At 39.2% G+C, this 22533-nt stretch overlaps 1 protein-coding gene across 4 annotated transcripts in view; it reads left to right on the forward strand.

Annotated features, from left to right (window-relative positions):
• The window catches only part of EMC2 (ER membrane protein complex subunit 2), a 560958-nt gene that overhangs the window by 452636 nt on the left and 85789 nt on the right, over positions 1 to 22533 (forward strand). For 2 of the 4 annotated variants that reach the window (XR_008957805.1, XR_008957804.1), the window contains exon 19: positions 19566 to 19729. The gene's annotated coding sequence lies outside the window, so the exon portion shown is untranslated. Of the gene's footprint in view, positions 1 to 19565; positions 20474 to 22533 lie in introns of those variants that run through there. The other 2 variants (XR_008957809.1, XR_008957814.1) reach the window with 1 other exon arrangement.

Below are 22533 nucleotides of genomic sequence, written 5' to 3' on the forward strand. Positions count from 1 at the left end.
AAGATCTATATGGCCAACCTCTATTCTTGCTGAGCTTATGTATATAATTAGGCCAAGTTTGTTAAAAATTGGACTTGTTTTGCAAACAAATTAGTCTTAATTTGGCTATCTCTGCAAATAAGGGTGGTTTTAGAGAAAAAAATTAAGTTTCAGTAACACATCTTTGTGGATGTTAAATTCTAGCTCTGATTGGCATGTTTCCATTTTTCACTATTATAAATCACTGTCATCCTTGTGCATACTTGTTGTGCACATAGGAGGATACTTTCGAAGGTGTGATTCCTAGCAGTGGATGCCAGAGGCTCCTATCCGCTCTCCTACTTCTGTCCCAATCCTTTACCATCCGCCTTCATTTATTCGCCGTCACGCAATAACAAGAGAAAAAATCTTAGCATCTACAATTCTTCAGCCACTGTGTTGGACATTTGGTAATAGAATGACCAGTTGATTGATCAAGCTTTTGTTAGGAGTTAGTTGGACAGTTAGAAATTCAGGGCCAGGGTCCCTAACAAGAAGATACGGAGTCAGGACAGCTAAAGTAAAATAGCACTGACATTCTGTTTTGCAGCCTTTGTAGCAATGACTTCTGCAGAATGTCCTAAAATAAGACAATTAACCACAAAATCATTTGTCAATATTACAGGCAAGGGGCAATTAAGACCTAAGCCCCCAGATACCAGAAAAAAAAAAAAAAAAAAGGCCATCAGGATGTGGACATTAACCTAATAGGTAGACAGATATATGACCAAAGCCCTGATTGGCATGACTCAGCACACCCTGATTGCTTAAGAAAGTTCTGCAAAAGAACTCATAAAAACCTCTACACTTAGGAACTCTGGGGGCAACCCAGTTGGTCCCCTCCCTCTGGGAGCTCTACATTCTTGCTCAGTAAACTTTGCTTTGCTGCCCACTCCTCTTTGTCTGCTCTACCTCTTCATTTGAAGCTGCGTGACCAAGAACCACAGGCACTAAGGGGACACAAAATCCTGTTACACTTTCAGAGAGTTCAAAAATAAAATAGGAGAGAGACGAGCAAACAGATGACTAAGTGCAGTATGACAGGAAGTGACAGAAATATGCACAGGGTGCTCTCTCAGAGGACATAGATAAGAAAACATGCTCATTGAAAAGTAGGTGAGACTAATGCAAAGGAGATTCCTAGATACCACCTGAAGTTGGAATTGGCTTGATGTTGAAATGATGGGACTTTCCAGCAGAAGGAAAACCTTTGATTTATTTCTTGAGTGTCGATGTGTGCCACGCACTGTTCTAGGTACTGGAATTACAGAAGTGAACAGGATAAAAAGGTCCTCACTTTTTTGGCACTATCCTTGTCTTTGGTGGGAGGGGATTGGTGCAGAGATGCACAAGAAAGTGTATGATACGTTCAAATCATGACAAGCATTATGAGAAAGAAAGCAAAGTAATGGGATGTGGGAGGTGTCAGGGGTAACCTATTAAGAGATAGAGACATCCGTAAAGGGTGTGTGCAGGTTACATTTGCCTTGAGATGTGACCAGCCAGAGGGAGGCAGCCACAACAAAATCCGGAAGAGGTACGAAGTAGAAGAAACAGCACGTTGGTTCAAAGACACTGGGGGAGGAATGCGCCGTGGGAACAGAGGAAGGAAAGGAAGACCCGTTATATAGTGAAGAGAGAGAGTGTATACCCAGAGAACTGCAGGCATTTAGGTGTGACTAGAACCACAGAATGCCCCCAGAGGATCCTTTATGATCTGGTCTCTGGTTCCCACCTTCTCCCGGCATCACCTCTGTCACCCCTCAGATGATCTTTAAGCTCCAGACACACAGTTGTTTTCAAGTTCCCTGAAACAACCACAGTCTCTTACCTTTGCTAATGTTTTCACTGACTTGAATGCACCTTCTTTGGCCAGCTAACTCCAAATTTCCCTTCAGGGCTCAGCTTGGCAACCTGTAATCCTTCTCGAGCCCTCCCTGGCTGTACTAGGAAGCAGTCCTTTCTATAGCCTAGTAGTCTGCTCATGAATTGCCTTTCAGTGAATTGCATTTCCCCTGAAGGCAGTGCTACAGGATACAAAGAATTTGGCCTAAGACGGGACACAAAGAGGGTGTGTCTGCGGGTTGGAGCTGAGTCCTTGTCTATGTCCTCTGTGGCTCTCCTTCCTCCTAGGTTATGAATTCTATTTCACAACCCTTCTTATAGATAATCCAAGGAAAAAGTATGTCTCAACACAGATGATACTTAAAGAATTCTGCATACTCATTATAGATTTGATCTCTTTGGAATATGCATCTTCTATGGAATATGCATCTTCTAAAAGCTTGCAGTCCTTATTTTTTATGTTTCTTTTCTTTTTCTTGCATTTGCATTTTCAGGAAAGGGAAGGAAAACTTTCTTTGTGATAACAGGTATTATGTGCCAGCCCATTGGCTCAGTCTTCGCCTGTTACCTTATAAAAGGCTCAAAGTACCAGTAAGAGGCAGTTATCTCTTCTACAAATGGGAACCTGAGGCTCAAACAAATAAAAAAGCTGAGTTACTGTCGAACCCAGTCTGCCTCCCTCAGTAAAATACCAAGACCCTATGTCTGAAGTCAGAAAGTGTCTTCATAATACATAAATTCATAATGAATTCATTGAATTCATAAAATAATTTATTAATTCAGTATTAATAAAATGAGAACATTAACACAGATAATAAAAACACTTGATGTAAAAATGTCTAAAATAAAAATTTTTGAAAAACTATGGAGACTTGGGAAAGAATATAATCAACATCATATAAAGGCAAGCTCTTATCCCTGCCTCAGATTATTACCGTGAGTACAAACTAGAGCTAAATGCCAAACCGAGCAACATCTCGTTACAAACCAAAAGGATATTTTTCTTTTTCCACCATCCACAATGAAAGGTAAAAATGACTATAAATATCACTCATAATGATGCGTGCTTAAGGATTCTTTATTACGTACAGAAGAAGCAGTCATCGTTATAAATGTCCAGAGTCAGATTGCATTTGAGAAGGGCTTCTTATTCCACACACACACATTCTTCAGATTGTCACCAGTCTTTCATCCTAAGTAACACTAAAAAGATAGCATATTACAATTTGTTCCATCCGGACCCTCCTCTAATTGCATGTGTCAGCTGTGCAAGAATTTCACCATTACTTATATGTACCGTGAAAGCTTTCTCTGATGGCGAAATGTATTTCAATTACACAAATCTTTTTGAAGTACCTAATAAATTTGAGTAGCTTTCGTGTAAAGCTCAAACACAAACTTCAGCAAAACATGGTCTCTGCCCTCAAGAAATTTATGGCCTAATGAAAGATACCTACAAATGGAGCTTAGTGCAGTTTAAGTATTCCGTATACCGTTTGCTTATCTATGTAGTATAAGCAAGGGTTCTTTTGTTAAGACCATTCTCTGAGGTTCTGGAGGTACAAAATCAGCACTTAATGGAGTAAGACTAAATTGTTGTAAGGACGACATTTCACGGCTATTTGGATGTTTAATGTCAATTGTTAATTACGTTGTTTCTTCTCTCAGGCTAAAGGAATGTAGAACATTGTATGATCTCAATCACATAAATACAAACAATCATGCATAGAAAAATCATTGAGGAAATAACCCAAAGTACTACTAAAGTTATTTCTGGGTGTTAATAAAGGTTTAAAAAATATTTTCTGTATTTTCAATTTTATAATCTGTTCGTTTAACAAACATGATTTTAGGGGCGCCTGGGTGGCTCAGTCGTTGAGCTGTCTGCCTTTGGCTCAGGGCCTGATCCTGGCATTATGGGATTGAGCCCCACATCAGGCTCCTCTACTGGGAGCCTGCTTCTTCCTCTCCCACTCCCCCTGCTTGTGTTCCCTCTCTCTCTGGCTGTCTCTCTCTCTGTCAAATAAATTTAAAAAAAATCTTTAAAAACAAATAAACAAACATGATTTTAATAGTAAGATGAATATCTGACCTCTAAATTATAGCCTAAAAATTGAGAGTTTGGACTTTAGAGATAAGTAAAGGAAAGTTTTAATTCTGTCCTTACACATTAATAGTTGGGTGATTTTCAGCAGTTTACCTTTCTAAACCTCGTTTTCTTTGGATTTTAAATGGAGAAAATATCTAGAGCAGGAGTTTGTAAGGATTAGATAAGATGATGTATAAAATGATCAGAGATATTTAGTGAAAATTATTAGAATTTTCCCATTCTTTGCCATGAAGACAGTGTGAGTTCTAAAGAAGATCCTTTGGTTTTGTTGATCGGTGTTAAAAGATGTAAATAATTTTTTTTTAAAAAAGTTTTTTTTTTAAGTTTTATTTAAGTAATCTCTACACCCAACATAGGGATTGAACTCACAACCCCAAGACCAAGAGTTACACACTCCTCCAACTGAGCCAGCCAGGCACCTCACAAATAATTTATATTAGATAGTTTTGAGAATAAAAAGGGACACACACTAAAATCAATTAAAATTATATCATTTAAGACATATAGATTGACTGCAAATATGTTTATTATTTTAACTGGCCAATAAAGCCGTTCTACTCAAAACTATTTTCAAAAATTAAATTCTTTCTAAACTACAATACTATGTAAAATAAAGCAAAATTTTTAAAGACTTCTTTTTATGGTGATTATATTACCGAAAGTATGTAAGTAGGGTAAGTGTTAGTGTACCTATTCAACCACGTTAGTCATTCTTAGCTGTGTCCATTTTTAATACTGCTACTGGTATTTTTCTCAAGATTATACTTTTCTATATGGCATATATTTTTTAATTGCCTGCAATATTTTTCAAATTTGCATTTAAAGACTAATAAATTTTGTACTCTTGTCTCTTTTCTGTTAGATATGAAGTTTTAATTGAAGAAAAACTGTCCTTATTAATGCTATTACCTAATAAGATCAGAAAAATTCTGCTGCATGGGGAAAATTGATATTTTTTTTAATGTGTAAGTATTTTAGCCCAAATTTTTATAGATATTAATTTTCCCCCTTCATTTAAAGTATCTTTCTTCAACAAATATTCTTATAGGATAAAACCTGTAAAGTAAATTGTCACTATTCATAACTCTTGAATGTTTCACAAAACTTATATGATGGAAAATCACAGGCCTTCTCAATTTCATTTTATTTTGATGCAAGATATATATATATGCATATGTATATATATATTCAATTAAAAATAGGATCTCCATCAAAAGATTCTTCCCACAAACTGAGTACTCAAAAGTACATTTTTTGAATTTCAAAATTAAATCTTGTGCATCGAGCTGTAAAAAGTCAACCCATTCAGTTTCTCTCTTGCTTTTACATGGATAAATTTTAATATCAGCTTGCTTACAAGCTTTGTTTTCAGTTATTGTAATATGCTAAAAGCTTCAGACAGTGGACTTTTTGGTATTCCATTTATGAACATGTTGATTAAAATTTTCAAACTAACTTGGAATAAAAAACTAAAAATTTAGAGAAGTCATTTAAAAATAAGTTTAATACCATTTTAGGACACTTAAATTAATATGAAAAGTAGTTATTTAGATGTTCAAACACAAAAATATTGATATTGTGTACAAGGAGAGAATACTATAAGCCCTGCTATTGTAGTTTTTGTATAAGACATCAGTTTCATTAAAATAAACTTTTTAACTTCTGTACTTTTACTGGTTTGTACAATATATTTTTAAATTTTAAGCATGAGTTCTATTCTGATTGACACAATTTTAGAGCTCATTTGGATGCTGATGAATTAGGGCAGAGGTTGGCAAACTGCTACCCTCTGGCCAAATCTGGAACTCTGCCTGTTTTTGTAAATATAGTTTTATTGGAACGTAGCAATGCTCTTTTGTTTATGAATTTTCTATTCCTGCTTTTGCACTAAACAGTAGGATTGAATAGTTGCATCAAAAACCATACAGCCTGCAAAGCCTACAATATTTACTACTGGCACTTTACAAGACACAAATTTGCCAACCCTTCAATTAAGAGCACACTACAACAAATTCCAAGTCTATTTGTGTCATGAGTTTCTTAATTATTAATATTGCTTTTACAATGATGCCATGCTCCACCAAAATTTGTATTCATATTTTCCCCACAAAACAAGTGGTAAATTTCTTAACTGAATTCACAGTTACTTCTTAACAGTCATCACAGTAGGACAGAATAAATGTCCAAGAGCGTAACTTTGATTCCATGAAATGGGTGAAAGAAAGTCAGCCAGTTATTGGAATTAACTAATTTTCCATTTAAAGCAGTAGATACTTATCAGAAGCAGCAGAACCAGACAATTTCAATGGTTGGGAGGCTTACTAAGGATTATTCTTGGAATCAACTCCTGAGGAAGAGTCAGGAAAGAAGCAGGATGGGGCAAATAGAGAAGTCAATTGGCCCAAAGATAGCCTCTGCCACCTCATCAGACTCATTCTGCTTTGGGCCAAAATGGCTGGTCTTTTCTACTCCTTCCTTGATCAGCCGACCCCAAGACACATGTGACCTTGGCCAGGCAGCTCTCTGCAGCTGAAGCAATCCCTCAAGGGCATGACAGCTGTAACCCGACTGCCAGCAGCCCTCCCCAGTAGCTCATTAACGAGTCCTTCCTCAGAGGGAGCCCCAGGAGGCACATCACCATGTTATACTCAGCCATTTCTTCATATGTGTTCGAGGAGCACCTCCTCCAGGATTCTGATAGGTCTCTCTTCTGAAGGAAAACTTAGAAGAGGAGGCTTAGTGGTGCTGGCTATGACTCCTACTGAAGCGGAAAATTACCCAGAGCAGGCCCAGGCCAGGATCCTGGCCCCAGAAGATGGAAAGTTACTAACAATAAGCTAGAGCTAACCAGAACCCCTCTGGGAGCAAGAGGTAACCAGCCATTTCTGCTTCTGTAAATAGGCTTCCCGCTACAGGCTCCCTGCACTACTGTCCCCGCCTAAAGCAGCCCCCACTCCCACAGTTTAAACCCACCTACCAGCAGTAGCATAGCCCGTGGAACCTGACTGCCTGCAGTCCCCTATAAAAACCCTATAACCCTGTTGCCCGGGGCCCAGAATTTTGAGCACGAGCTCATCTGGGTCCGCTGGCATAAAATAAACCCGAGTTCTCCTACTGCTCCGAGTCTCACTTGGTCTCTCGCCCATCTGATTTTTACTTTTTCCACAACAGTACAGTTACAGCTGATCTAAAGGTCACAACTGAGACTCATTGTTTTTTTTCCTTTACTACCCACTCTAAATTCCCTTTACCCTTGCGAAGCACCTCTGGCTGGCTTGGCTGGCTACAATGCACTTTTCAGACTGAGGTTGCCTGAGAAGTGTCATTTTCCACCAAAATTGGGCAAGGAGATCCCAAGTGGTGCCAATTGGATCACCTAGGTGTCCCTATTCCTCAGTCATGTTAACAGCAACCTTTCCTCCTGCTGATGATCGGAGTCAAGTGTCTCACCAAGATGCTGACTCCTCTTCTTGTTTGATAATGTCTGGATACGAGGAGCCTGAAATGCCCAGGCATCCGTCATAACTTTTTTCTGTCTCCTTATAGAAGTATTCTCTCTTAAGGAACCAGGATGTAGAAGCCTAAAGAACCCAGAATTGTTGGGACAGAAGGCACAAATTCCTCCAGTTGGTTGTTGGGAATGATGATAAGTAAGAGCCACTCCTGATTCTACCCTCTAATTCTTGGACCAATCATTTTCTTCCCACTCAAGACATAGTTCTATATAAAGTTCTTTGATTTAAGACATATACAGTGACCTGAAAGATGGTGCCCCATCCTCATAAAAGTATCACTTCTGAACTAACACTTAAGTTATGCCTCCAAAAGTCTTATTTCCAGCAGCTTCTGGGTGTTGTGGTATGTGATATGACCAGTGGGTTCTACTGTCATGGTTTCAGTCTTCTTTTTCTGTAAAGTGAGTTTCTATTCTTTTTTTCTTTTTAAGATTTTATTTATTTATTTATTGAGAGAGAGAGAGAGAGAGTGTGTGTGTGTTGGGAGAGGGGCAGAGGGCGAGAGAGACTCTCCAGCAGACTCCACACTGAGTGCAGAGCCTGATGTGAGGCTCAATCTCACGACCCTGAGATCATGACCTGGGCCGAAATCATGATTTGGATGCTTAACTGACTGAGCCCCCCGGGCACTCCAGTGAGTTTCTATTCTGATGAGATTCTGTGCTGGTGCGTCAGAGATGCCACATACCTTCAAAGAGTAGCGTTGGTTAAGGTTCTTTGGACTGAAAAGGCAAAACCCTACCTGGAATCCGTGCCTATTCCTACTCGAAGGAATCACTGGCCCTTCCATGGTAGAAGGAGCTCAACCTAGCCACCTTGCAGGCAAGTGGCCTGTTGGTCTACCTGAGAGGTTAATGCCGTAGCAGGGACTTAATGTTGGTCTCTACAGCTAGCAGGTTAGAAACAAAGCAGCGGCATCTGGATCCGCCTTGGTAAAGTGGAGCCCAAGTTGTCAGGCTCATTTAGAGCCACCATGGCGAATCCATTCAAAGACAGTGGCAAAGCCTAACTGACATCAGCTGATCTGAGTGAGATCAGTGAGGCGCCTGGGGCACGAAATTTAAGGACGCCTTTGCTCTGGGGCTGTGCACATGCAGAGTCAGCACCTAAGAGCGAGCGCCTCCTTCTGTTTTTGCACCCGAGGTGCCTCACTTGCCCTGTGCTAGTTGCGGCCCTGCCCAGTCATTCTGTAACGTGGTTGTCTAGTGCGCCTTCCCTGGTGCTTACCGTCTGGTCAGCATTAACCTGTCATAGGCCTACCAGTTCACTTTATGCCCGTTCCCATATGCCCATTTTATTTTCACTATAGCCCTTATAACTGGAATAATAGTCCTTATTTACCTGGCTTTTTTTTTTTCTTACTTGTTTTTTGTTCAGCGGCTGTCTCCCATCTCTTCCTCAATTAGAGCTCCCTCATCCTCTCAAACACAGTTACAGTTATAGTCCCTTACAACCTTATTTTAACTTTTAATTTCTTCTTATGATGTATAGTTGCCCCATGTGTGTTATTTATTGTCATCGTCCCAATTGGACTCTAAGTTCCTTGATACTCCTGTAAACTCCAAAAGACCTGTCTAGCATAGTGCTGAATATACATATAGTGCAAAGGTCTCGTGAAGTTTAGATTGTTGAAAGGATTCCTGTGACTCTTCAGGCCATACTCACATAAGGCTTTTATTTAAGGGCAAACACTGCATTCAGTAAGAGAACGAGAACATCAGTCAGCATTGGAAATCTGAAAGACATCAAGACACAGGTTTCAGGTCTTTTTCATACAGTAATGTGCTTCATCTATAAATGGAACTGAAAGATTTATGTGATGAATCTTAATTCAGGAAAACTCAGGGCAGAAATTCCCAGCAGGATCTTCTGTGTCCCTCTGGTCACATAGCCAAACCTGGCTGTCAACTGCTTGTATTAGTTAGGGTTCTCCAGAGAAAAAGAACCGACAAGGTACACATAGATGCACACACACACACACACACACACAGATTATATATATATATATACACACACACACACACACACATATATATATATACATACACACACACGAGCCAATTCATATGTATATGGAGGTGTATATATTATATATGTAATAAATTTCATTATAAATATAATATACATAATATACATGTATATGAGATGTCTTATCTATGTGTGTGTATATATGAGGAAATTTGTTGTAGGAATTGGGTCCTATGATTATGGAAGCTGAGAAGTCACACAGTGTGCCATCTGCAAGCTCCGGAGAACCGGAAAGCTAGTGGTATAATTCAGTCATAATCTGAAGGCCTGAGAATCTGAGGATGGATAGTGTAAGTCCCATTCTTAGTTCAGAGACCTGAGAACCAGAGGCACTAATGTCTCAGGACAGGAGAAGATGGGTGTTCCAGCTCCAAGCAGATAGAACAAATTTAACATTCTTCCTTTTTGTTCTACTCAGACCCTCAAACAATGGGTTATAAAAGATGGTGCCACTGGCATTGGTGAGGAAAATATTCTTTACTCAGTCTACTGATTCAAATCCTAATCTCTTCCAGAAACATCCTCTCAGACAAACCAGAAATAATGTTTTATCTGGGTATCAGCTCTCTCTTGGTCCAGTCAAGTTGACACACAAAATTTACCATCACACAGGTAAAAAGCCATCAGTGGACAAACCAGTGTAGCTGTCCTCAGGGGCATTTTGGACTTTAAACAGCACGTGGCAAATCCCACTACCCTTATCATGGCCAAGAGCCAAAGTCAGATATCCAGATATCTTCAGAAAGAATCATAGAGCAGCCTCAGTTCTCTCTATATAGATTCTCAGCAAATGCTTGTTTGGGTTAAAGGGTTTATTTACTGAATGAAGTGATTTGTTCACATTTCCTGTCCATTTATGCCTATATAAAGCTATGAAGGATGCTTTCTTAGACTCTTTGTAAACCTTTAAAACAATTACCTGAGTGGAGAGAAGATGGTTGATTTGTATCCTGTTACATATATTCTAGTTCATAAGACATAATTGCCTTTGTGTCTATGAATGCCTCATTTTGTGTTTAATAAGTTCTTTTTAAAGTCTTAGATTAGTAAAGACATAATAAGTGAATGACCATTGTGCCAACAGCAAAGTGCCTTCATTTAGAAGCATGAAATTAATTTAAACTGCCTTTTGCCTGATGATGGCACTAGACCAGGAACATGCCACAGAGTACGTTTTTAATAATGACTATAAATCCAGACATTTCATTGTTATAAATATAGAAGCCTGGCAAATGCATGACCACTTGAGTGTTCAGGTGGCCGGGTGACCTAATATAATACATTGCTGTAAACAGTCCTTTCTGAAACTAGGAGAGTAGATGTAGCTACTTTGGTCCTGGGAGAAGAGCAGGCCCTCAAGTCATATGGAAGTTAATGAACTAAAAGTGCTGTGAGCATAGAAACTTTTCTGTCTCACTCTTGGTTGATCTCCAGTGCTTAGCATATTGATGGCACCTGATGGACATTCAGTATACATTTGTTGAATGAGTGAATGAAACAGGGGGAACAATGCATGAATAAAGCCTTGCTTGTAATTGTGGCCTAAATCTTCCATCAAGGTAAAGCCAGAAGTTCTAACTTCAATTTCCTTGGAGAGACCTCAGATGATCTTTTTGGGGGGAATCAGGACTAGCTCCAGAGTCACCCAGTCAATTCCATCTCTTAAGATGCGGATTCCCCACGAGTGAGTGAAGCACATTTTCAGCTTTACTCAGGTTCTGGTAAAGGCAGGTAAATGTGGGGACTGGGGAGATAATGGTTTTGGCAAATGAAAGAATAAAGATAATATCCTTTTAAAATGTAAATCAACACTCCTCTCTGCCTGTCCTCAACTCCTCAATGTCTTTCTTTCACAAGTAGAATGAAGTCCAAAGTTCTTACTCTTATCCAGAGGACCCACAGGATCTGTCCCCTAGCTTCTTTCTGAGCTGATATTCCAGAGCTCTGCCCCTTGCCCTTGTGCTCAGCCTCACTGGCTTTCTTGCCAATTTTCAAATATACCAAGGACATTTGTAATCTTGATATCTTCTGTCTGTACACTCCTCCTCCAGGCCTCTGTGGCCCTGGTTCCTGGCTTCCTATAAGTCCCCGTCCAATAATACATACTTAGAGTGACCAGCTCTGATAGGCATAGTATCTATGACTCCTGGGTATTGTATTATTAATTTATTTACTCACTTATTATTTGAATTCCTCACCAGAATGTACATTCCTCAAAGGTAGGAACTTTGCCTTTTGGCAATGTTGTTTTCCTTTTGTTTGTTTTCTTTATGCTGTTTCCCCAGTTCTTAGAACAATGGCTAATACATACTCAATAATTACTCGTTAAATAAATAAATGAATGATGGTAGAGATGGATGAATAAATGCTGTGATCACTGGGTAGGATCTAAGACAGATAAGAGGAAATTCCCTTGATGTCACATAAGCAATATCATACTGAACCGTAACAACAAGCAAGAGTATGATGGAGAGAAAAACATTGAAACATTTTTCTATAATTTCTGTTTCTTCAGATACACTTGACCTTCCCTGTGCTTGGGGGTTCTGTCCCTGGGGTGAATAATGATGCACAATTCTTGGTATTCCCCCAACAATTCAGGTAAATAAGACTAATTAACATGCCATCCAGGAATGCCCGTAGCAGTTTAAGGCAAGACTTGCATGTCTTTCTTGAGTGATTGTATTTTAAAAATTAACAAGAAGACAAATAACTTCATTTTTCTAAAAAAAAGAAAAAATACATACCCTCAGTTGATTTAGTACTGTTGAATATTTTCACTAGTTCCTTGAAGGAATCATTAAAATTTCACTGGGGAACAGAAACACATTTGCATTGGGCCCTATCTGAATTACTAAGAAGCAATGGTTAAAAAAAAAAAAAAAAAAAAAAATCAGCATTTTTTTAATACCAAAAGCAAATAACCAAAACTATTTACATTTATGAATTCCTTTGGATATAAGAAATAGAAATATAAATATTATAAATATATATTTCATATAAATATAAATAATAATCTCTTCCTTTAGTTTTTCTTCCTTGATATGAGAAGATAATTGCATCTGAAGCAGATATAAATAATAAAAATTAAATTTCAGTAATTATTTACTACTACCATTAAGAACACAGATAAATCTTTATTAAATCATACTCTGTGCTAGGCATTATTCTACATTGTTTTTATTCACTAATTCATTTAATCTTCCCAACCACCCAGTGAGATAAGAAATATTATCATTCCTATTTTAAAGTTGGGGAAATGAGGTACAAAGGAATTAAATAATTTGCCCCAAATTACCAAGCCAGAAAGTGGTAGAACTGAGCTTTAAACCCAGGTGGTCTTAATACACTACATTGTCTATGATCAACACGCTCTATGCCTCTCAGTGTACAATAAGGCATACTAAAGGCAATGTTTCTATAAACTAGAGATGAGTAAAGTAAGGCACAGAAAAGGTATGTGATTTCCCTGTAGTAAATTAAGAAACAATGTGGGGAAAAAGATAAAAATTTATACATGGTACAAAAGGCAGAACAGGAAACAACACAGAAGGACCAAGCCTGATGGATACTACAGTGGTTTTCAAGTTGGTTCCTTTTATACACATTAAATAATATGAATTATATTCACAAATATTTATAATTATATTTATGTAATAAATATGTAGGAAAATGAAAAGTATCTTTTTCGAGAACGAAGAATAAACATAAACAGTGTATCATACAAATATTATCTTCAAATTAATATTAAACTATAGCATCATTCCAGTTAGAACCCTCAGGAGATTTTTTGTTGTTTTTATTTGTGGCATATGTGGGATACTAGATAAAAAGATGTTTTATGTTTTATGTTGAAGAAAAATTGCCAAGAAGTAGGCAAAAAAGGAGTGAAGAGAGCAATGGGGTTGAGGTCCTGCCTAACAGATATAAGAAAGTTGTAGGAAGTCATTGTAATAGAACCAGTATTGCATTGGTACAGTGATAGACAAGGTTAGTAGTTAAGGAAAGGGATTCTAGAATTAGATCCCAGTCTATACGATGACTAAATTGGTAGTTTAATTCAGTGGGTGTATGTGGATTATTAATAAATGATAATATCATCATTATACATGTGAAAGAAAAATTATGCTGCAAATGCAAAAATAAATTACATATGAATTGAACACTCCTCTAAAAAATAAAGCAACAGAAATCTTCTAGAGAATGAAGTAGAATTCCTACCTGATCAAGTGCTGACAGAGACCTTCTTACCCAATTCTGGAAAATCAAAAGCTAGAAAATATAAGATGTAGATATTTGTCTGTGAAAAAATGAAAAGCTATATTGTGTAGCAGAAGATAATATAAACAGAGATAAGATATGAATAATCGATACAGAAAAAAATGTTCACAAGGAGGAGAGGGGGAAGTTGTAGCACAGAAAACACCATGTGTCTCGCATCCTACTTTCTCTTCCCAAGTACAGTTGGGGCCATGAAACTAAATTCTGGCCAGTGGGACATGGGCATATATGATATTCCACTTGTTGGCTGTAAAAATACCGTGTTCTATCCTTGTATTAGTTATTCGATGCTATATAACAAATTACCCTAAAACTTAGAGGCATAAAACAACAAACATTTATTATCTTACTGTTATTGTGAGTAAGGAATCTGCATGAGGCTTGGCTAGGCTTTCTGGTTCAAGATATCTCATAGGTTGCAACCAAAGTGTTGGGCTGTGCTTTCATCTTCTCTGAAGGTTCTACTGGGGGAGGATCCACTTCTAAACTCGTTCATGTAGTTTGTAGGATTCAGTTCCTCAGGGTCTGTTGGACTGAAGAATACACTTCCTTGCTATCTGTTGGTTGAAGGCCTCTCTTAGTTCCTTGTCAAGTGGGCGGCTGGCTTCTCTCAGAGAGAGCAGAAGGAAGACACTATTGAGATTGCCAAGGTCTTTTTTGCAGCCTGATCTGAAACGTGACCTCCCATCATCTCTACTACACTCTGCTACATGCGAGTCACGAAATCCAGCCCCTGCTCAAGGAGAGGATTACAAAGGCACCTGAAAACCAAGAGCCTTGGGGGGCCTGGGTAGCTCAGTCAGTTAAGAAACCAACTCTTGATTTTGGCTCAGGTCATGATCTCAGGGTCACGCATCAAGCCCTGCATCGCTGAACCTGGACTCTGCTTGGGATTCTCTCTCTCCTTCTCCCTCTGTCCCTCCCCGTGCAGGCACTGAGCACTCTGTCAAAAAAACAAAAACAAAAAACAACAAAAAACCCCCAAAAAACTACCAAAAGCCGCCTACCACAACCCTCTAGATCTCTCTTTTCCTGCAACAATGATTTTAGAAGCAACATTTCCTAGATGTCATATTTACAAGCTGAAGGAGGATCCACAAGAAACTTCGGCAAGTTGAGAAATAAACTTTCATTGAGCTGAGCCATCGGGATGTTAAAATGATGTAGCATAGCCTATGGTGACTGACAGAGTGTTAATATTACAGCACACAGAGAGTATTTACAACTTGATGTGATAGGGGTGGATAACGCAATCGAAAAACAGGTAGTGGAAAGAAAAGTTAATTCACAGATTTGCAACAGAAGCATAAGGAAAGATGCCATAATAATAGGAGTAGTAATAATAATAAGCAATATTTATTGAGAGTTTACTTTGTTCCAGTTACTGCTCTGATTTACATTGTTTAACATATTTAATCTCTGCAAAAATAAAAGAGATGAAGTAGTTGTTCCTGTTATCTCCTTCTGACACTTGAAGTACCTGAGGCACAGAGAGGTTAACAGAATTGTCCAAGGTCACACAGCTAGTAAGTGTTGGAACCAGAATTGGAATCCAGGAAGTCTGGCCTCTAAGCCATATTTCTAACCGCTAACTCATGCTGCTTAAATGTACTAGTCAGGAAAACAGCAGTGAAAGGAACAGTCATCACATATCAGTCTAGCTGAAATTTGAAAGAGAGAAAACACCCATCGAATACAGCAATAGAGAACATTGTTGGCAAAAACATCAATAATACAGGCTTTGTGGGAAGCAATTCTAAAATAGTTATCATTTAATATACATGTTTCCTTGGTTCCACAATCCTACTCCTGGGAAACTACCCAACTAGAATAAAAGTGAAAGGATGTTAATTCCCACTTTATTTATCACAGCAAAAAAGAACTGCATACAAATATTTGCTCATAGGATGGAAATATTTTAATAAATTTTTGCATATTGAGGGGCGCCTGAGTGGCTCAGTCCCTTAAGCGTCTGCCTTCAGCGTAGGTCATGATCTCAGGGTCCTGGGATCCAGTCTCTCATCGGGCTCCTTGCTCAGCGGGGAGCCTGCTTCTCCCTCTCCCTCTGCCCCCTGCTTGTGCACGCATGCTCTCTCTCTCTTTCTCTCTCTGTCAAATAAATAAATATTTTAAAAAATTGTGCATATTCACTCCACAGTATATAACACAGACATTAAGAAGAATGAAACAGAGCTATGCCAATTGTCTTAAAGGGATTTCCATGAAGTGTTGTTGCATTAAAATGGCAGTATATAGAAAACTGTGAATGATATGATCCAATTTTCTTAGAATAAAACCAAAAAATATTCTATATATTTATTCAATCTGCATACTTCTATGCACTGGGCATAGAATAGTGACCAAACAGTCAAAGGACAAACTTTAGAGACTGGGAAGCAGACAGGAAAGGTGACTGAGAAAGAATGACTGGTAAGTATAGTAGAAAGAGAAACAAGAGAGTAGGTTCCAGGAGTCCAGATAAAGAACTTGGTTCAAAAAATGGAGGGGCAAAAGTTGCTGCTAGAGAGGATGGGATGAGGACATTGGCTTTAGTAACATGGCAATCACTTATGCATTTATATTTTCAAGATTTGTGTGTGTGGGTGCTGGGAATGGATGCCTGATTGGAAAGGGTTCAAGACCGAATGGGAAATTAAGAGAAATAAGAACCAAATGGTCAAACCTCACAAGAGAGTTTTGATTTAAAGGAGAAACAGAAATACTGTAATATAGCAATAGCTGGAAGGGGATGCTTTGTTTTCTTTTGATTTTTAAGATGCAGATATTTCAGATTGGTTGAATGCTAACAAAAGCCATCAGCAGGGAAATATTCATGATGGGAGGGAGAGGTGGCAACCTCTAGAGTGATGTTTCAGGGTAACTACCTGGAAATGGATTTTGGTGCACAGATTGAGGGAATGGTCCGAGAAGGTGATGTTTCTGTATCATAGACAAGAAGGAAGGCAGAGTGTGCAGTATAGATCCCTGGTGTTGGCAGATGCGAGTACATGGAAGATGTCCTCTAATTTCTTCTATTTTCATAGTGAAGTACAGAAGCAGGGTCATCAGCTGAGGGTGAGGATGGATGGAAATATTGGGAGTTTGAAGAGGAAAGGTAAGGAAAATCATCTGGAGAAGTGGCAGGGGATTTTTCCATCACTACCAATGATCTTCTTGAGTTGATACCTTTCAAGTGAGCGTGGTCAGCCAAGGATTTTCCCCAGCCATGCAGCTGCCTGGGGACACACCTGGAGTAGGCAGAGAGTTGAACATAAACAGGGCATAGTGACACTGTGACATAAAAGGGGTGAAGGATAATGAACAGTGACAGGATCAAGAGATTATAGTCCCAGATGCATCAGAGCTTTTTTGGAGTTGGGGTATTAGGGGAATTATCTGAAAAGATAGAAAGGGGTGCCTGGATGGCTCAGTTGGTTAAGTGTTTGACTTAGGCTCAGGTCATGATCTCAGGGTCCTGGGATCGAGCCCTGCATCAGGGCTCCCTGCTCAGCCAGGAGTCTGCTTTTCCCTCTCCCTCTACCCCTCCCCTTCCCCCTGCTCATTCTCTCTCTCTCTCTCTTTCTCAAATAAAACAAAAACAAAACAAGAAAAACACACAAAAAAAGATAGGAGATAATGGTCAGGGTAAAATACTTAAAATTTGAGATTGTGGGGGCGCCTGGGTGGCACAGCGGTTGAGCGTCTGCCTTCGGCTCAGGGCGTGATCCCAGCGTTATGGGATCGAGCCCCACATCAGGCTCCTCCTCTATGAGCCTGCTTCTTCCTCTCCCACTCCCCCTGCTTGTGTTCCCTCTCTCGCTGGCTGTCTCTATCTCTGTCAAATAAATAAGTAAAATCTTTAAAAAATAAAAAAATAAAATTTGAGATGTGAAGGGGAGTCAGTTTTTTTTATTAGTATTTGTGTTATTAGTATTGGTATTGACAAGAGCTGGTATATCATCACGGAACTGAAAAGCTGAGATGAAGTAAAGTTATAAAATACTACGGGAGAGGAGGGTAAGAGACTGAGAAACCAGAGGATTAGAAAGACTGCATGCATGGGTATTGAAATTACCAAGAATTGTAACAGGAGTAGTGTTAGGAGGATTTGGAGCAAGTGGTCTAACACTGTTCAGGAGTAGCTTGAGGGGCTGTGGATGAGAGCTATCGTGGGGGTGGATGGGACAGTATGGGAGCATGAGCTCTGAAGTTGGCATCTTTTGGAAGGAGAGAGGGATAGTGTTGTTGATGAAGATCAAGGAGGACACTTACCTCACTTCTGGGCTGTGAGAAATTAAAAAACAAAAGAAGCAAGCAAACAAACAAACAAAAACCTAGCAGCCTTTGGAGGGTCCCGAAGAAGAAGCAGATTCCTTAGGGAAGAATCAGGTTTGGGATAGAGCCAGCAGTTTGTTGTTGGCTGAATAATGGCCCCAATGGTATCAATTCATAATCCCTGCAACCTGTAAATGTTATCTTATTTGGAAAAAGAGTCTTTGCAAATAAATGTGATCAAGTTCAGGATTTTAAGATGGGGAGAGTATCCTGGATTATCCAGGAGGGGCCTGAATGCAATCACATGCATCCTTGCAAGAGAGGGGCAGAGGGAAATGGAACGGACAGAAGAAGAGGTGCTCAGAGAAGGTGGTGTGACGATGGATCAGAGAGATTTGAAAATAACTTGAAGTTTGGAGTGACGTGACAAGCCAAGCAATGCCAGGAGTCACGAGAAGCTTTAAGAGGCAAGGCGTGCCTTCTTCCCTAAAGCCTCTTGAGGGGGCACAGCCCTGCTATCACTTTAATTTCAGCCCAGTGATACTGGTATCAGACTTCTGGACTTCATAATTGAGAGAGTAAATTTCTGTTTTAGGTCACCAACTTTGTAATAATTTTTATAACAGCCACAGAAAGCTAATACACAGGTGAAGGAAATATTCACAGAGGAGAATGGGAAAACAGTGGATTTTGTGGAGTACCTACTGTAAATTCCAGAAAGTGCAGGGGAAGTGAGAAGACAGAATTATAGAGAACAGATGAATTCGTATGGAGCTGCGAGACTGACGGTAATAAGCCAGGGACCCTTGGGCTGCATCGCATAAAGATGGGAGAGTGATGGCATTAGCCTGAAGACCTAAGAGGTCGGCTCTGAAGGGATGCAAAGGGTGTATTGTGCCAGGAGGAGTGTTGGAGGCCCCTCTTCATTTCTACAAATGAAAGTGGGGGAAAGAGAAAGAACTTCACTGAGAGCACAAGATATATGTATATATTTATAGTTGTGTATACATGTATATATCTGTGGATGTAGATATATGTACATATATTTCACTCTGTATACATAATATGTATATATATTTATGAGTTCTATGTGTATTTATCATTATGTGCATGTAAATATATTCACATACGCATATGAATGTGGGCATTTGCATATTATTTTTAAAGCATGGAGAAAAATGGAACGATAACAGTTTGGGTAGGATAAGAGAGTAATAGGAATAAAAGGGAAAAAAAATTCTGGCACTCAGAAAACAAAGCAAAACATGATAGGATATGCAAGGATAGCATTTAAGCATTTATGTAAAACTGCATAAGGGTGTGAATATATGAGCAACTTTTAAAAGTGAAGTTTAAATATATTTATAAAAATATAGTTGGTATAACATAAAAAAAAAATAGTCAAAAGACCTTGTTAAAAGTTACATCCAAACATACATGGTGGTAACAATCTAATCTTAGTTTCCTCTGCATTTGCTCTTTTTTATTTGTAGTTCACTGCATTTATGCTACAAACTGATCCAGGTGTGCAGACAATTCAACTTACACCAGCTCCAGCTCCCCCTCTCTGAATTGCCTCTGGACCCCCCCTTCGTGTCTTTGAAAAAAAGAGGCTGCATCTGTGTGCTTGAAGAAATTTGTCTGAGATGACCTTAAGGTAGGTCTCCCTGGTCTATTATTAGGACACAATGATAAGGTGGCTAAGAACTCCTGGAAATGGGTGTCTACTTAAAAAAAAAAACAGCCTGGCCATCGAAATTTTCTTATTAATACCATTTACCACCAAACAGGCTTATAATTTCAAGTCTTTCTCACTCTTAACGCTGTGAGGCTAAAGACTTTTTACTTTTTTAGCATCTCGCGGGCTCAGAGTCTCACTCACTTAACAGTTCAGTGCAAGTCTTGGGGCTGCGCATTGCTATCCTGGATCTTCATCATCCAGAGGCAGTCTAGGGGAGAAAACAATGCATGGAGGATTGCTGGAAAAGTTTCTGTGGATTTATCATAGTTCATTTCTACTCACATATTCCATTACTGCATACCAGTCAGTTACAGACTCTGCAGCCAGACTGCCCGGGGTCAAATTCTGACTTTCTCACTAACTGGCTGGGTGTCCTTGGGTAACTTACTTAATCTCTGTGCCCAGACTCTTCAGCTGTAAAAGATGTGATGATGATTATCAATGGTAGTGACCTCATTAGTTTGTTCTGAAGGTAAATAAACTAATCCATGCACGGCACTTAGTTCTTGGCACGTAGTAAATATCAGGTAAATGTGAACTGTTCTTTGTTGTTTTATTTTGATGATGATGATGATGAAAATTGGTGAGTATGTGGGGAAATAATCTCCCCAAAGAGTAGATGAGTGGACACCAAAGAAAGGATGAGATAAAAGCTAAAAAGAGTAAGGGAAAGAAAAGCCTATGACCTTGGTGAGGATTTGGGAGGCTGGAAGTATTTTGGAAGAAATGTAGTCTCCCAGAAAACACACACACACACCCACACACACCCACCCACACACACACAAGAATAAGAACAGGGGACCGGTGACTTGAATTGCATGGATACGCAATGTCAGTACAGTAAATCCTAAGGTCAGGAACTTAGACAAGTAATGAGTATTTGTGGGTGAAGTTGCAGGGTTCTGGGGAAAAAAAAATCAATGTGTAAAATCACTTTCAATAGGCTAAACATGTATCTCTCAAGTTAGAAAAAATGAAAAAAAACCCACATAAATACATACTTAAATTGTATACAATAAAAATGATACGAAAATAAATACATCTTTACACCTGTTTTTCAACAAATTATTGGGACAGCGGAACTTCCACGTAGATGGCCTGGTATGCACTTTCCTTGCTTATTTGCTTATCCGACAGCTTGGCAACAGAAAAATTGGCTTTTAACTTCATGTTGCCCAAGGACAATTTTCTCATCGTGAAAGGAGCTTTTAGTTCCAATTCATAATAAATACCTCTACTTGTATTTACATTTTTATTTTAGAGAACACGAGTGAGTTCTTGGCAGGCAGTGGGGCTACTGATGAGGCATGTTGGCTCGCAATCTTATCAGTCTTTTAAATTAGCCGTCAAATAAATTTGTCAAAGAACATAGCATGCCTTATACAGAGATGTATCTTGTATTCATCGATTATTCTATTTCTGGGTTCTTCTAATATAAAGTGGGATCTGATCTTTTATTTGGACTTCTAAAAGGAACTTTTCTTCTCAGCTTTACTTCTGTTCTTCTGAAACACTTTCAAAGAGCTGTTTGAGTTGCCTTAGGCAGGGTCTTTTAGAAGTTTACTTGTGTGGGGGGAAGGGGGGGGTTGATGGTCTCTTGAAAGAGAAGTGCCAAAATAGAGTAACCAAAATTGTCATATTAAAAGTTGGTATTTGTTTAACACTTGTAATAAAAATATAATTATGCTAGTTGTAACACAATTATAGGATTTTTTTAAAAAGATACATTGATTGGCACTTTAAGGTGATGTGGTAATATAATGGGACAAAAGAGAAACTTGTGTAACAAATATCTTCATCTTCCAAATCCGCATTTCCTACTGAGTAGCCCTGTCCTCTCCTTCCCACGTCCTCTCCATATGTAGACATTCCTTTGGCAAGCATCGAATATTCATCTACATTCTTTTTGGTGCTGAGGGTAGGGAACTTGTAAGATATGGGTGGCTGTTATCCTGGAGAAAGGTTTTTATACGATGGCTGGATTGGCAGCTTCAGGAAGCAGTTTCCTCTCAGAAGGAAGTGGTAGAGATGATGCAGGCAAGTTGAGTCCAAGAACCCAGGGGACGGTCCCACAGAACCTTGGTTTCATGCCGGATAGAAATTGGATGTGAGCCAGAGAACATGGACACAGTTTATTGAATAGTGTCACAGGTAGAGACTAGCAGGCGGAGTATCTGGGAGACTCAAGACAGGAAAGGAAGATGGGTCTTGTCATTGCTTGGGGCCCGGGGTTTATATTAAAAAAGGGTCTAGTGTACGTGTTCCTCCAGGAATCCAGGTGAGCGTCAGGTGAACAATAGGCATCATTCCACAAATTACCAAAGGTAGGAGTATTGATGCAAGCGTCAGCCAACGTGGGTTTGAAGCAAATGTCCTGGAATATGTTTGGGATCAGGCTCTTCTTAGGCGTTATCAGGTGTTTGGGGCCTAGGACAAAACTCAGAGAATGATTCACTTTCTTGCTTCCCTCTTGAAATGGGAATATAGCTTCTTTGGCTTATTCAGAGGCCATATACAGATCATGAGTAAATGGAGCCTCGTAGAAAAACAGCAGAGACAGAGCTGTTCTAAAGTGGAGTCCCATCAGCTTCCCCATGTCAGAGCCAGCAGCAAAAGAAATACAGACCCAATGTTATGGCTTATATGGTGTTCCCCCAGATTTATATATTGAAGTCCTAATCCCTAGTACCTCAGAATGTGGCTGTATTTGGAAATAGGGC

The sequence above is a fragment of the Ursus arctos genome, unplaced genomic scaffold (assembly GCF_023065955.2).
Source record: "Ursus arctos isolate Adak ecotype North America unplaced genomic scaffold, UrsArc2.0 scaffold_6, whole genome shotgun sequence".
Taxonomy (NCBI): domain Eukaryota; kingdom Metazoa; phylum Chordata; class Mammalia; order Carnivora; family Ursidae; genus Ursus; species Ursus arctos.